The sequence below is a fragment of the Trichosurus vulpecula genome, chromosome 2 (assembly GCF_011100635.1).
Source record: "Trichosurus vulpecula isolate mTriVul1 chromosome 2, mTriVul1.pri, whole genome shotgun sequence".
NCBI lineage: Eukaryota > Metazoa > Chordata > Mammalia > Diprotodontia > Phalangeridae > Trichosurus > Trichosurus vulpecula.
This window is the reverse complement of record NC_050574.1, coordinates 412264131-412279524: the sequence shown is the minus strand read 5'-3', so window position 1 is coordinate 412279524 and position 15394 is coordinate 412264131. Positions and strand designations below refer to the sequence as shown.

Genomic DNA, 15394 nt, shown 5'->3' with positions numbered 1-15394 from the left:
CCTCATCTGTCAAACGAGCTGGAGAAGGAAATGGCAAATCACCCCAGTATCTTTGCCAAGAGAAACCCAAATGGAGTCATGAAGAATCAGGCACAACTGAAACAACTTTACAACAATAAATGTAATGGAGTATTATTGTGCAGTAAGAACTAGTGAAATGGACAATTTGAGAGGAAACTGGAAGAACCTTTATCAATTGATGGCAGAGCAGAGTGAGTAGAACTAGGAGGTCAATTTTAACATTCAAAAATTTTAGAACTCTATTCAATAAGTGATATACCACAAGTCCAAAAGAATGAAGATAAAACTTGCAACTCACCTCCTGAGAGGTGACACTTAAAATGCATAAAGAGAGACAAAGATTTTTATACACAGATAATGAAGGATAATGGAGGCATTTGTTTTACTGGATTATGTGGATGTATATATTAAGGGATTTTTTAAATAAAAATTCTCAAGTGGAAAGGGCAGTGGAGGGAGAAATTAATAAAAAATAATATCTATTACTTAGAAATATTTTTAGCAATTAAAAAAACCCATACATTGAATATAAATAGATGGGTTTATTCAGGGAGAAACACAGCAGACTGGCACCTTTACATGAGTAATCTTCCATTTCTAAGCTGCCTTTGCTTTGAAGTGACTATCTGAGCTACTGGAAGATATGGAGAGATTCAACAGGCTTGATTACTTATAATTTTGTGGAGCACTTTCAAAGTTATTATTTACTAGTAGCAGCAGTAGTAGTGGTAGTATAACTCAAAAAAAAGGATAATACCTTTTTATCTGCTTTGATACCAAGTCTGCTTCAACGTAAGTGTACGGATTTTCTCGTGTCTTTAAGTCTGAATATAGCATAAAGTGGATCAGAGCAAAATTCCTTTACAAAGTGTCCCACTATACCAAACATTTGATTATATTAGAGCCAAATCACAGAATCTTCTAGCTCAGAAAGGACCTCAGAGGCCTTCTGGTTCAATCTGTATCTGACCAAGAATCCTAGTGATAGCGCTCCTAACAAAGAGTCATTAAACTTTTGCTTGGTGGCCTCGAGTGAGAGCAAATGTGCTACCAGTCAACATACTTTGGAATAATTCTAGCAGTTAGAAAGTTGCTCCTTAAATTGAAAAGACACCTGTTTCTCTCTACAACTTACAAAGAGTTGCTCTTGATTCTCCCTTCTATGTCTAAATAGAATGGGCCTAGTTCTTCTTACACAAAAGCTCTTCAAATACTTGATGTTAAGTACTCTGTCCTACTTTCTCCTCTTCCTCCCTTCCTCCCTCCCCCCAAAAAAAGGTAAAACAAAAAATCTCTCCAGGCTAAATATTTTCAGTTCCTTCAATCGGTCTTTGCACTTGGCTTACCTCCTAAGTCACCTTAGGATCCTGGTTATCTTCCTTTGGATAAGAACAGAGCTTACCAATGCCCTTCCTAAAAGGGCTCAATCAACCAATAAAGATTTATTAAAAGCACCTACTGTATGCTATGCACTGTGCTAAGTTCTGGGGATACAAAAAGAGGCAAAAAACCAGTCTCTGTCCTCAAGAAGCTTATGATCTAATGAAGGGAGACAACATGTAAACAATATATACAAAGCAAGCCACATACAGGATAAATAGGAACTAGGAGAGGGAAGACACTGACTGAATTGAGAGGTTCAGGAAGGCTTCCTGCACAAAGTGAGATTTTAGTCAGGCTTTAAAGCACAATTCTCCAGATGTGACTTTACTAGAGTGCCACGGGACTATCACATTTCTGGTTCTGACACCCTGCCTCTTAATGCAACCTAAGGCATTCTGATTGTCATGTTGCACGGCCGATGTACATCAAGTTTGCAATTCACTAAAACCCCAAGATCTCATTTCACACCAACTAGACTTCCCTACCATCAAGGTCAAACAATCACCTTCATTCATGTCCATGTGTCTTATACTCCTTTTTTATTATACTACATAATGCCCAATTGTTCTATTCATTAGCTGAAATCAGTACTGAGTGTATGGGAGGGAAGGAAGACAACCCTAGCTGTGGCTCATGACGAAATGAAATGCACACAATTATCCATTTTAATACAACTAACAAACAATATCTGAACTGGGAGCCTTCTGAGAGTGCAGATAAGTCAATCAATAAGCATTTATTAAGTACCTACTATGTGTCAGGTATTATGCTGGGTAAATCACAAATATAGACAGAGCATCAACCTGCATCCTAGAATTCAGCAATGGGGATAGAAAGAAGAAGAAACTTCCAAATTCATACATAACAACAGGCTAAGAGACCAAAGGAGAGTTGGTCCAATGTAGAGTCAGGGGGAACATCTGGGGCCCAATTTATATAGAAAAGCTGGGAGACTTCTAAGAGAGCAGCTAACAAAATGCTCCTTCATCTTACAAAGGAGGTTTCTTAAACTCACAATAGACTCATAATACCTAAACCTTTTAAAAGGATGCTCTCAGCAGATAGGCTTTTAGACAACACCACAAACACACAAACATGTGTGTGAATGTATGTGCACAATATATTTCTCTATATATAAATGTGAATATATAAATATGTAAAACAACTGATATATTTAAATATGCCTTTACATATTTATAAACGTAAATATATCTCATACATAAATATTACAGAATACAGAAAGATATCTTTCTACATTTTAAATACATAAATATTTCGTTGTATTTATATTAATGTTTAGCGATAAATATTACACGTTTTATTTAACGAGAGGTTAAATATATAAAGTATATTTATATATTTAAAATATGTAAAGATATCTTTCTATATATATTTTAAAATGATCTCTATTGGGATAAGACAAAGTATATGCTTTGCTGGCGATCATCAGCACAATTTATCTTTACCAAGATGGAATATATTAACCCAAATCCTTACAAATATCAAGTCCCAAGATAAAACCACCAGGAGGGACCACTTTAACAATAACAGCTGGCATTTATATCTGTGGTTTCTTTAAGATTCAGCTCAAGCGCCACCTTCTTTCTGCAAGATGCCCTTTCTGCTCCACTCAGCTGCTAATGCTTTTTTCTCCAAGGTTACCTTGATCCTGTTTTGCATGTGTTTTGAATATTCCTACATACACTTGTGTTGTCACTCCCTTATAAACTCCTTCCCTGCAGGAAGGCATTCTTGTCTTTATATTTCCAGGCACTCTGGCTTCTGTATTTTCAGAATACATAGGAGGTGCTTAATAAATGCTGATTTGATTTGCTGTTCTATAGCTCACAAAGCACTTGTCACAAAATACACCATCTCATTTGATCTTCATAACAACCCTCTCAGAGAAAAGTTAAGCACTACATGTATAGCCAGCCTATATCAGACTGCATGCTGGCGGGGGGGGGGGGGGGGGGGGGGGGGGGGGGTCCGGCGCAGAGTGTGGGAGGGAGGAGTCAGGAGGAATTTATATTTAAAAATCTTATAAAAGGGAATGTTGAAAACTAAAAATAAATTTTTTTAAAAAGTACTGTAGGTATTTTGGTCTGGAACTGTGATTTCATGGGTGTATGCAACTCCTTTGGCTAATGCAGACATTAAGTGACCTGGTCAGAATCAGAGAGGCAGTATATGTCACAGGCGGGATTTGAACCCAGGTCTTGATGATTCTAATTCCAGTTCCAATGCTCCTTCCACTAAAACACACTCACATCAGCCAAACGATCCACCCAAAGATTTTATTGGATCTGATTAGCAAGTGAAGGAACAGCAATCCTAAAATCCAGTAGCAACAAGCACACTTTAAAAATACTTGATTTAAAAAATGAAATAAAATCAAGTGGCCAGATTTTAGTTCAGAACTCAAATATTTTCATAGGAAAAGCAGGGGGTGGGGGTGGGGGGTATTTATGCCAAAAAAAAAAAAAAAAAAGCAATGTTTGAGAAGCTTCAACGGCAGAAACATTATACATCATAAGTATTAAAAAACAGGACAAAGCTGAACTGCTGAATAAATATCTATAATTTCATAATGAGGACACCTATCATTGAATGCATTTAGTAAGACAGAGTCAGAAGGGGAACAACCTTTCTCTGTAATTTTTAGTTTAGCCAGGACCTGAGACTGATATAGAGTGCCCCAGTTAAGAAACTCTCTTGTCTAATGTAGTCTGGTACCTGCTTAACAACTTAATCTTGGTTACTTAGGATACTGCTCCCAGGGCCTGAGAAAGCAGGCCAAAAAAAAAAAAAAGGTGACACTCGAACTCAAGGCCATCAGACTTCAAGAGCAGCTCTCTATCTACTACATGAACTGCTTCCATCTTCCACACATTGGGAGCAAACGATGTGGCATGTGTATTTTACTTTTCATAAGGCAGAGGATATGGCAGAGGTGATGCAGAGGATAAGGAAGATAGGAATTGGGAGCCAAGAAGACCTGAGTTCAAATCTAGCCTTGCATACTTACTAGCTGTGGGACCCTGGGACCCTTAATGGGAATAGTAATAGCAACTACCTCAGAAGGTTGTTGTGATGATTAAAAGAATGTACATATGTAATCCATCTTAAAGTGATATATAAATGTCAGCTATTATTATTTTTATTATTATACGGGTTATATATGATCTGTAAAATCCTAAAACCCTTAAAAGGATGAATGAGGTACTCTTGAGTGCTTCATTACCTTTATTAATTTGAGGTATATTTTTTGGAAAAAAAACTCCCCTCTCAAATGGATCTCAGAAATTCTGTAATAAAACTTACTATGTAAATCCATATTCACATTAGATTTATCAGATCACCAACTGCCACAATGTAAGATCCTACCTAGCACCCAGAGAGCATTTTTGAGACTATTTTCTAGCCCTAATCTTTTAAACACTGTCAATTTTTCCATAATCTATAACACCTGGAGAATTGGATTGGATGGCAAATTTTATAACTATACACAGAATTAGATTTAAATCTTTGATCTGTCAAAGATACTGTCACAGTACCAAAAGAAAATCTGGGCAGAAAACTGGTCATCATTGAAATAAAAAAAAAATTTTTTACTAAATAAATGAAAGGCAACTAATAATAAATATGTCACAATGGTTCAGGAAGACTAAATAGTTTTAAATGCATTTCAAGTTCTTTGCCTCTCTCTACAAATTTATTTCCAAAAGTATTTGTTGATTTGAAAATGTCAGAATTTTGATCAAGTTAACTGGCACAAGATACAACTCTAATGTACTCCTCTGATCTGTTTCTAGAAAATAATTTGTGAAACTAAATAATTAAACTACTCTGGTAATAATTCAAGGGTGAAGGGAGGTCTACAAACTGCAGAAGTGGTCTAGTTATTCAACCATGCTAAAGGCAGCATAGCAATCCTAAGGGGGGGGGGGCGAAGAAGGGGAGAAGAGGTGTTCTGTCAAATAAAAAATCAGCACATGAAGACAACTATTCTACTGTCCTTCCTTTTTTGTGTCTCCCCACTCCACCCCCACCTTTACTAATACTCCCTTGTATGATGTGGAGAAGGGTTAGGGAAAAATTGGAAAGTAGGTGTTTTCCAAATGCCATATGAAATATCCATTAGGTATTAAAACTACTAAAATCCAAAAGGCAGATGTTGTCTGAGCAGTCAATCAACAAAAATCCTACAGCTGGCATGTATTTAATATGATAGAGTGTCACCCCAACTGGGCTACATAAACCTTATGTAACCTACAGCTGTTAATGCCGGTGCATGATATATGGTTATTGTTAGCATCTTTCATTAGACCAGCTTTTTATGTGCCCTATTTTCATGCTTCTACAAATGAAGAGTGCCTCTGATCAAATGCTTTCATTTTATAAGATAAATACAGCTATTCTTTCAAACTGTCTCACAACAGTACGCTTATATATTTTTTTCTTTATCTATCTGCAGAACTCATTTCACAACAAACAATCTAGGAAGCTAAAAAATTTACTCCAACCTGACCCATTTTGAAGGAGAAAGAATTATAGTCACCATAAAAACAAAGCCATCCTAAATCTTTATTTTGTTTCAAGTAAAATACATTAGAATATTTGTATCCAATTATTTAATAAATCTTAAGCACAACATTCCACCTAACGTTCAATTAAATTGCTAACAGAATACAATTTTGCAACCCATTCTTTTCATTCTTCTTCCCTTTCATCTTTCAGCTAGCATAAGCAGCAAGCATGGACTCCTACTCATAGAAACAAGCCAGTTACATACATACCTAAACAGTCAATTTGCATCTGCAGCAAATCTTGACTATTTAAGAAATGGTATCTATTGTATATGTACAAAAAAGAAGGTGTCATTTAACACAGTGGGCAAATAAATATCATTCATTAGGAAATATGTACAAAATAAGACTTGAAATGTTTCTTTTATCAGAACATGAAAGGCAAAAATCCATGTGTATTTTTTTAAAAAATTAAATGACCCCAAACTGTCATCAGGCAGATTTTCACACAGAAGAAACTAAACAGAACCCAACAGCTATAATATAAAAAAATGAAAGAAAAACATTAAGAATTACAATGATTTGATTTTCCCATTATCATTTTTGTTAAAAAAAACCTGCCTGCACAAAGCTGTGAATGCATACAAACAATATTTTCTAAATTAATTTTCATGCACACCTTTCATTTAAATAATTTTTCGTTTTGATGTGGCTGCTGACTCACCATTCTTTCAATATTCACATTCAGGGCTCCCAAGAGTCAAAATACCTGTTTCTTACTGCTATGACTAAGAAAGAAAAAGAAAGGGAAGGAAAGGAAAAGAGAAAGGTCTTCATCTGATGCTGGCGTTCTTTACCCAGTCTGAGGGGGAGACTAATCTGCAGGGAAGCCAGCTCTGCAGAAATCTATTTCACACCGTGCAATGCTGAAAAATACCAGAGCTACCAGTCACATAAGTGAAGCTAACAGGACTACAGACTTCAGCCCAGAAAGCCAGAAAACAGTTTTAAAAAGGCACTGCCTTCTAATTCCAGTGTGCATTTTGCTAAGTGTGAAAACAAAAGGTGCTAAAAATGATTGGCACCACACACACACACACACACACACACACACACACACACACAGAGTCTCTAGCCAGAACCAACACTTCCACCTGCATCATTTTTCATTTTTAGAGACCTCAGGCAGAACAATAAACCAGGAACATGGTTTCAAATCACCCCGCATCATACCCACTGTTATGTGGTGCAGCAGTTTTTGAGAGGAACTGACAGGCAGCCTTTACTTAAAGACAGGAGAACAAAAGAAGTATTAGTTACAATGGTGAAACAGCAAAGAAATACTGAGTGATCATTAAACCCTGTTTCCCATTTACGGGTCCAGTCCTTTAAAAGTGAAACACAGGAATTCCTTACCTGCTCCTCACCTCTGTGTCTACTGGATCCAGGAGCTCAGCACGCTTGCAAACACAGCAGTGAGATTCAGGACCATACAGAATGGATTTTGTTTCAGCCTCTGTATCTCATTGACTGTAACACAGAGGATTTTCAAAGCCATGCCTCCCTCACAACAGCTGGCTTGTTTTTGCTTGCTGCCGCATGATTGACAAGTTCATACAAGCTCTGTCAACTTTAACCTTGATGACTGAAGGCTCAGTTTGTATTCCATGTTACATCACTGAGAACTTCTGACCTCAGGGAGAAAGGCTCCAAAGACTTCAAAGCTTAAATTGTCTTTTTAAACCCCAAATGGCTTATGTGTCTTCCTTTTTATAATACAAAAGGGAAAATTATATTTTAAATTCTAACTGCACCAATTCTAGAAGACTTCACACAGTTTGCCATCCTGCTAGTGCTATCTAATAGGTATTTTCCACTTCATATTAAAGCCAATTGGTGAAATTAAGTGTAAGAAAAACGAAAACACTGAGTAACTGGGTCTTCTCAGATCTGTACCCCTTGGGTTTATTATGAATCCAATCACAAATATTGCTTTTGGGTAGGAGAGATTTCAAATTAGACATAACTAACAACTGTTGGACTGAATTTCTAGTATGTGCCAAGTACTGAGCTAAGGGATGCAGATATGCTTTAAAAAGCAATCTATGATCAGTCGGTGTAGAAGGGATCCCTATAAAGGAGCGGCTCCTATAATTTTGCTGCCCCTGTGGCCAGTCTGCCTCTTATTCTCCTGGCTTTTTTTCATGATGCTTCCCATTTTTTCTCCACCTGTCTATATTCCAAACTTCCTTCAAAATCTAAGTAAATAAGGAAGTTCAAGGCTGATGGGATTGAGAAGAACAGGTAAGTTCATACACTGCCAGTGGAAATGGTAAAATGGCAGCAATCTTTATGGAAAGAAATCTGATGGTAAGGTGCAAAAGTGACAAAAATTATCTTACCCTCTAAGCCAATTATTTTACTGATGGCCATAGACAGAGTTTTGTGTAATAGGGGTCTGGGGGAAGCTATCTGCTCAATGTTTGTAGCAGTATTATCTTTAATGGCAAAACCACTGAAAATTTAAATATTTACAATAATAATTATTATAAATAATAAAATTTTACAACAATAAGACATGGTTGAATAGATTTTGGTATTTTAATTAATAGAATACTATAATGTAATTACTATCTCCCAACTCTGTGCCTCTAGACAGGTTTATTCTCCCATGTTTGGAAACATATTCCCTTCCTCACCTCAGCCTTCTTGAAATCCCTTGTTTCCTTCAAGTCTTGGCTCCTACCATCTACGCTGAGTCTTTCCTAATCCCCCCCCCCCCCCCCCCCGCCCCATCCCCAATTGATGGTGCTTTCTCCCTAACCAAATAACTTTATGTTTTACATTTAGTTGTCTGTGTACATGTTGTCTCAGTTACTTGAGGGAAAGACTGTTTTATTTCTGTATCCCTATGGCCTGGAACAGCAGCAAGCATATAGCAGGAGCTTTAAAAAGCTTGCTCAACTTAACCAAGTGGAATATAAAAAAATCTGGAGAAAACTTTAAGAAGTAATGCAAAGTGGGGGAAAAAAAAAACCCAGACCCAGAAAGTATAGTTTCTCAGAACTCACTGTCCACCATTACTGAACTTTTCATTTGTTTATATCTTAGTTTCCAAAATAGATCTTAAGCTTTTAATGGCAGCGATGCTTTTTTTCATTTGTGGCCCCCAAAGGGCCCAAACTCGTATGATTACTATGAAATGGAAAAGCATTTATTAGTGTGAAGCAGCGAGGCAGCCTTAGGAAGAGACAGGAGGTATCCTATGCCAGACAAGCCAACTTTGTCCACCATAATGGAGCCTGTCCAGCACCCCAGAATCCAAGTGCCTTGGGTATAACAATGTCCCCTCGATCCACCAGACATGCTTCCAGTCCAGACACTACAGCCATCACTGTGGAGAAGGGGCTGACTTACTTCATACCACTAGCAACAGCCACTGACCAACTGACACTGATACGAAGATAAGTACAAAAGCCTGGGAGTGGTACTATTATTCCTTCTCCCCGGACCCCACCCCAAACACCAACCCAGCTTCCAGCCCAGCCTTCACATCAACCATCTGCCAACTAAGTGCCACTCACAGGAAAGAAAAGGTAGCCCACCTGAACTAGCAAAATACCCTGAGGGAGAGACAAATGGAGCCTGTACCAGGCAAGGAAAGCCACTACCCCGACCTTGACGGCCATCTTCCACCAAACTTTTCCAAAGACACTCAGGACCCTGAACCTAAAAGCCTTGGGAACAGCAATGATTCTAGCATTCATCATCTTGGGTAGACAACCCTGTCAAGATGCATCTCGTGGCTAAAAACAAACGGTCCTGCCGCCAATGTCCTTAATACTGTCAAATGGCTCAACATCAGAATCTTCCACTTTGCACAATAGCTCAAAATCAGACCCGATTTTATCAGTGGAAATAACACGAAAGAAAAGGACATCATGTTTTGATACTACATCCTACATTCCAACTGATTTAAAGCTTAAGCCTTCATTAAAATGGGAGCTCCTTGGGAAAAGGATTATCTTGTTTTATCATGTGTATCCCCAGAGTTAAGCATAGTGCTTTGCTCATACAAAACTTCAATCATTTATTCATTCACTTATCATGGTCCAAGCGTGTTGCTAGTTGCTGGGAATACAAATAAAGACAAGTCAGATGGTCCCTGTCCTCAAAGAGTTAAATTCTAATAGAGAAAGACAGCACCTATAGAGCTGGCCTCCAAGTCAGGAAGACTGGGTTTAAGTCTGGCTTCTGACACATACGACAAGTCCCCAAGACCTTAAGTTGAAGAGCAGGTGCCAGTCTTAATTGGTCTATGGAATTTCACTCAAGGAACCTCATATGTTGATGAAATCATAGGTATGGTATTTAAAAATAAATAGTAGCAGCACCCAAAACCACTCCCTCTTCTATGCCACCACTGCAAGGGCTCCCTTTTCTTTTCTACTTTTCTTTATGCATGTTGCTCATATATTTTTGTTTATAAATGCACACATGCATATATACCATATAATGTGTCTGTGTGTGTATGTATGTATATGCATATACACACACACACACACACACACACACACGACTGTTAATATTTTTTAAAAGTGCTAAGTGTGTTATCAAATAATGTTAAATCTTTGGAAATTAAAGGCAATATAAATTCCTAGGTAGTAATATATATTAGATAGGTAGTAAATTCCTAGATATGTTCCTAAATATAAATTCCCAGGTAGTGATATAAATAATAATATGAGTAATAAGTAAATATAAATTCCTAGGTAGTAAATTATATATTTATACATGTACGTGTGTGTGCACGTGCGCTTGTGTACATTTAATAATGTAATACCAGTAATTTAAGTTTTGCTGGTCTGTCATTGAACCATAAATTGTATTGTGTTCAAATGCTACATAGCAAGTTATGTTTTTTCTTTCCCACCTGTTCTTTCCCTTCTTTTTCCTACTCTTCTTTCCCAGTTCCTAATTCACCCATGTGTTAGAACTGCCGGTCTCTATCAGTAGCTGAGGGTAAGATGGGCTAGGTATCTGTTTCAAAGATTATTTAAATACATCCACAAATCAAGAACAGTAATAAAGCCTATTATAGGTCCACTAAAAGTCAGTTTGGGAGGATGTCAGTATGGTATGATGATGGGATAAGCATCCACGTAAGCATCCCAACGGGCTTCCAGGTCCGGGTCGGTGACTAACCTGTGCTATTCCTACAAACCACTTACGGCCTCTGGCCTCAGTTTACTGTCAGGTAAAATAAGAGGAGGTGGACTACATGATCTAAGGCCCCTTCCAGCTGTTAAAAAAAAAAACAACACAACAATACAAGAAATTATGATAAAATTTTAATAATGCCAAAATAAGTATTAAATGAGATAATATTTGTAAAGTATTTAGCACAGTGCTTGGCAGATAGGTGCCTATTAAATGCTTGTTTCCACCCCTCTTTAAGTTCCCTTATGAACTTCATTTTGTGCTTATATGTTTTCTCTCTCTCTCTCCATATGTAATATATGACATTCACTGACATTTTCCCTTCTTTTATTCATTTTTTTTGCATTATTATAAATCCCATCCCTCACACTCCTCCTCCACAATACCCTCTTCACAAAAAAGCTCTCTCCTACGTAACAAATAAAGGTATCTAAGCCAAACAATTTTGTGAAACTCTCTCTCTCTCTCTCTCTCTCTCTCTCCATTCTGGAAATAGATGTCTCATTCTGCACCTATAGCCCTTCATCTCTCTGCCTAGAGCGTGAGTCACACTTCATCATTCGGTTTCTGGAGTCAGGATTGGTCCCTGAATTATTCTACGTTCTTGGGTATTCAAAAGTTGTTTTCATTTACAATGTTATCATCTGTCATTCTTGCTACATAACCAGATCACCTTCTTTCCAAGCAATATACCTCTCTGACGACGATCCTTAAGCCATGTCTCCAGCTACCCCCTCTCTGCTCCTTGCAGCCCCCTTCTCCCATTGTTAAGTTCCTTACCACATAGCAATACTGGAGGGGCATGGTGACAAAATCCAGAGACTAAAACATGTAGGTCTGGGCCCTTCCTCAGAACGAAGGTTCAGCTTATACGCTAAGCTTCACGCTCCAGACTTTGTTACCACTTTGTTACTATGCCCTTACAATACTACTATGTTTTGTGTTGTCCTTCCTCATTAGAATATAAGCTCCCTGAGGGCAGGGATTATATTAATTATGGTTTATATTTATATCTCCATCACCTAGCACAGTGTCTGGCACATAGTACAAATTTAATTAATGCTTGCTGACTTGATAATATGTATTAGACTGCCCAGGTCTCTCTCTCATACCCTTCTCCACTGCCCTTTGAGAAATCCTCCAATGTAACGACGTTGGAAAATGTGTTAGTCTATGATTCACATTCATACAACACTGCCTGAAGATAATCAAATTTTTAAAATATGGACTTTTGTTTCAAGAAAAAGCTTAGGATCATTAAAAGGACTGTACACATTTCCAAAGGCAATACATCCCACGGCCTTTTTCAATTCTGGTTTGATTTTATTGTTTGTACACAACATCTATCCAAGATTGCGTACTGGTCATATCTGATACATCTCAGGAACACACACACACACATATATTTACATAAATATACATATATGTATATATATATGTATATGTATGTATTTTGAACAGGCATCCTTCATTCATATATGTTTGTGTATATGTGTGAGGGGGTAGAGGAGGAAAGAACCATGAGTAAGGAATTCCCTTTTCCCAATCCAGATCAGCAACTACTCTCTAAATTACAGTCTTAGAGAATTGTCTGCTGCAATGAGAGGCTAAGTGACTTCCTTGAAGTCACAGAGCCAATGTTTATCCTGGGTGGGACTTGAACCGGGTCTTCCTGTCTCTGAGGCCAATTTTCTATCCATTGGGCCATGATGTCTTGCTTTGAGAGACTTGCAACTCTGTAATGTTCTGGGGCTCGAGGCAATCTGTACAATAACATTTGTCAAGAGAATAACCCCAATACTATTTGGGTTCTGAAATATACATCACCCATATATGGTGGCAAGTGGCATATGCCTCCCTGTTTTATACCCCATTTGAAATTAATAATTAAGATGACTGAACAAAGTTATTTTTACGGTTACATCTTTTAAAGAATTTTTAATGATTGTGTCATAGATAGAGAGACAGACAGACAGATAGATAGATAGATCTGGAAAATAACCTAGTTGGTAGCAGTCTGCTTTATTGGAGTGTGTATGTTTGGGTATGTATGTATATATGTGTATATATATCCATATGGATATATATATCTATATGGATATATATGTGTGTATGTGTGTGTGTGTGTGTATATACACACACACACATATATATATATAAAAACACACACACATTCAACTAACAACAAACACAGTGGGAGCTTGTATTTTTTTATACCAATCTGCCAACTATAACAGCAGAGATACGATCTTGCCCAAACAAATAATGATAAATAAAGGGAAATTTGCTTCCAAGTATACTATCTCTCCCTTAACAACAAGAACAGCAACAATAAAATCCACTATCTGTTTCATTTACCTCTCTAATGTCTTACAGAATAAAATTTGGGAATAGGTAAGTGGGTAACAAAATCACCCCCACCCCCAAATTTGTTTTTTTTTTTTAAAGTGCCAAAGGTATGCCCAGAGGGTTGACCTTGGTGAGAAGAGGCACCTTTTCGTTGGGTACTGGCATAACAAAGGGGGAAATAATCCGGGATAAGGTCAAAGGGTTTTAAGGTAAAGAGGGGGAGAAGCAGGAGCTGATAACAAATGGCTTCAACTTCTTGATTAAGGATGAGGCAAAGTCCTCAGTTTAGAGGGTGCAGGAAGGGAATACTATGGGAGGTTTGAGGAAAAAAAAAGTCTGGAGCAACCACTGTGGTGAAAAGGACAGGAAATGCCTTGGGGAGAAATAAAACGACTGCCTTGACATACTGAGGGTCCAAATGAAATTAGAAAACAAATTGGTAGTGGAACCAGTCAAGACAGTTACCATGATTTCCTCTAACTCTGGTTCAGCAGCACAAATGAATAAGAAACAAGGAGACAGATCATGGGAACAACATAGGGTAGGAGTCTGGAAAAGTGTCAGTGGTGACAGGACCCAAGAACAAGGGATTTGCAAGTAGAATTGACATTACTCATTGCTACTGAAATATAGTATGGAACTGAATTGATTCACTAAGGAGTTGAGACTTAACAGGGAAGAGGACGGCTGTAAATTAGGGAGACACAAGCATTTTACATGGGGGCCAGGAAAACAATTACGAGAAAAGGGTTGGATAGGTCAAAGAGATAAAATGGAAGGGGAAGGGAGAAAATATAGCCAGAGAGGCTGGTTAGGAAAGCACCCCAACCACCAAGGAACGAGACAATAAAGGCCCAAACCAGAGAGGCAGCAGCACAGATAGTAAGGGCACTCCGATGTACACCACGAAGGAACAAATAATTGAAAATATAGTTATTTTCCTAAAAGATGCCTGAGTTCCACGAAGAGCACCCACTAACGTCTTAGAAGCTTCTTTTCGCTGTTATTATTCAGTCGTTTTTAGTTGTGTCAAGACTCTTCGCGATCCTATTTGGGGTTCTCTTGGCAAAGATACTGGACTGGTTTGCAATCTTTCTGCAGCTCATTTTGCAGATGAGGAAACAGAGGCAAACCGGTTTAAGTGACTTGCCCAGGGTCACAGATTTGAACTTATGAAGAACATATTTCCTGATTCCAAGCCTGATGTTCTATCCACTTAGGTACCCAGCTGCCCTACAGGCTTCTTAGGCTCTTACAAAAGTGGGGGGGGGGGGGTGGAGGGCAGGGAGCTGGACTTGGAATCAGCAGACACGGATTCAAACTTCACCTCAAATACTGAGTCATATCTCACCTCAGACGCTTACACTAGCTATGTGATCACAGATCAATCACTAAGCCTTTCAGACACATATTTTCCTCGTTTGTAAGATGGAGACAATGATATTTACCTAACCTGACAGGGTTTTTATGAGGAAGACACTTTTCAAACCTTAAATCATTATAAAATTGCGTGTTATTAACACTATGATCTCATCGCTAGGAAGCTCCTTACTGGGAGTTGTGCTATAGAGTATTCTAGGAGGCCAAGGTGATCAAAGGATGGGGCACGGGACTTGGAGACAGGCAGACACGAGTCACCCGGGGACAAATCATTTAAGGCCAGCCTCAGTTTCCTCATCTGTAAAATGAGGACAACAAAAGCAGCTACTTCGAAGGACCAAACGGAAAAACACAAAGAAAAGCACTTTGCAAACCATAACGGGATCTATAAATGTAAGTTGTAATAGAATATTATCGAAAAACATTCTCCTTGTGAGAAATGTTTGGGAGAGTCCCTTTAAAAGGAAAGAACCTCAAAATGTCACATGTACTGCGCTATCTCAGGTCCGAAC

At 38.1% G+C, this 15394-nt stretch overlaps 1 protein-coding gene across 5 annotated transcripts in view; it reads right to left on the bottom strand.

Moving 5' to 3' along the window:
- The window catches only part of SHROOM2 (shroom family member 2), a 245925-nt gene that overhangs the window by 41030 nt on the left and 189501 nt on the right, over positions 1-15394 (bottom strand). The window contains exon 1 of one of the 5 annotated variants that reach the window (XM_036747869.1): positions 6658-6848. The exons of the other annotated variants lie outside the window; for them this stretch is intronic. The gene's annotated coding sequence lies outside the window, so the exon portion shown is untranslated. Of the gene's footprint in view, positions 1-6657; positions 6849-15394 lie in introns of those variants that run through there. 5 annotated transcript variants of the gene reach the window in all.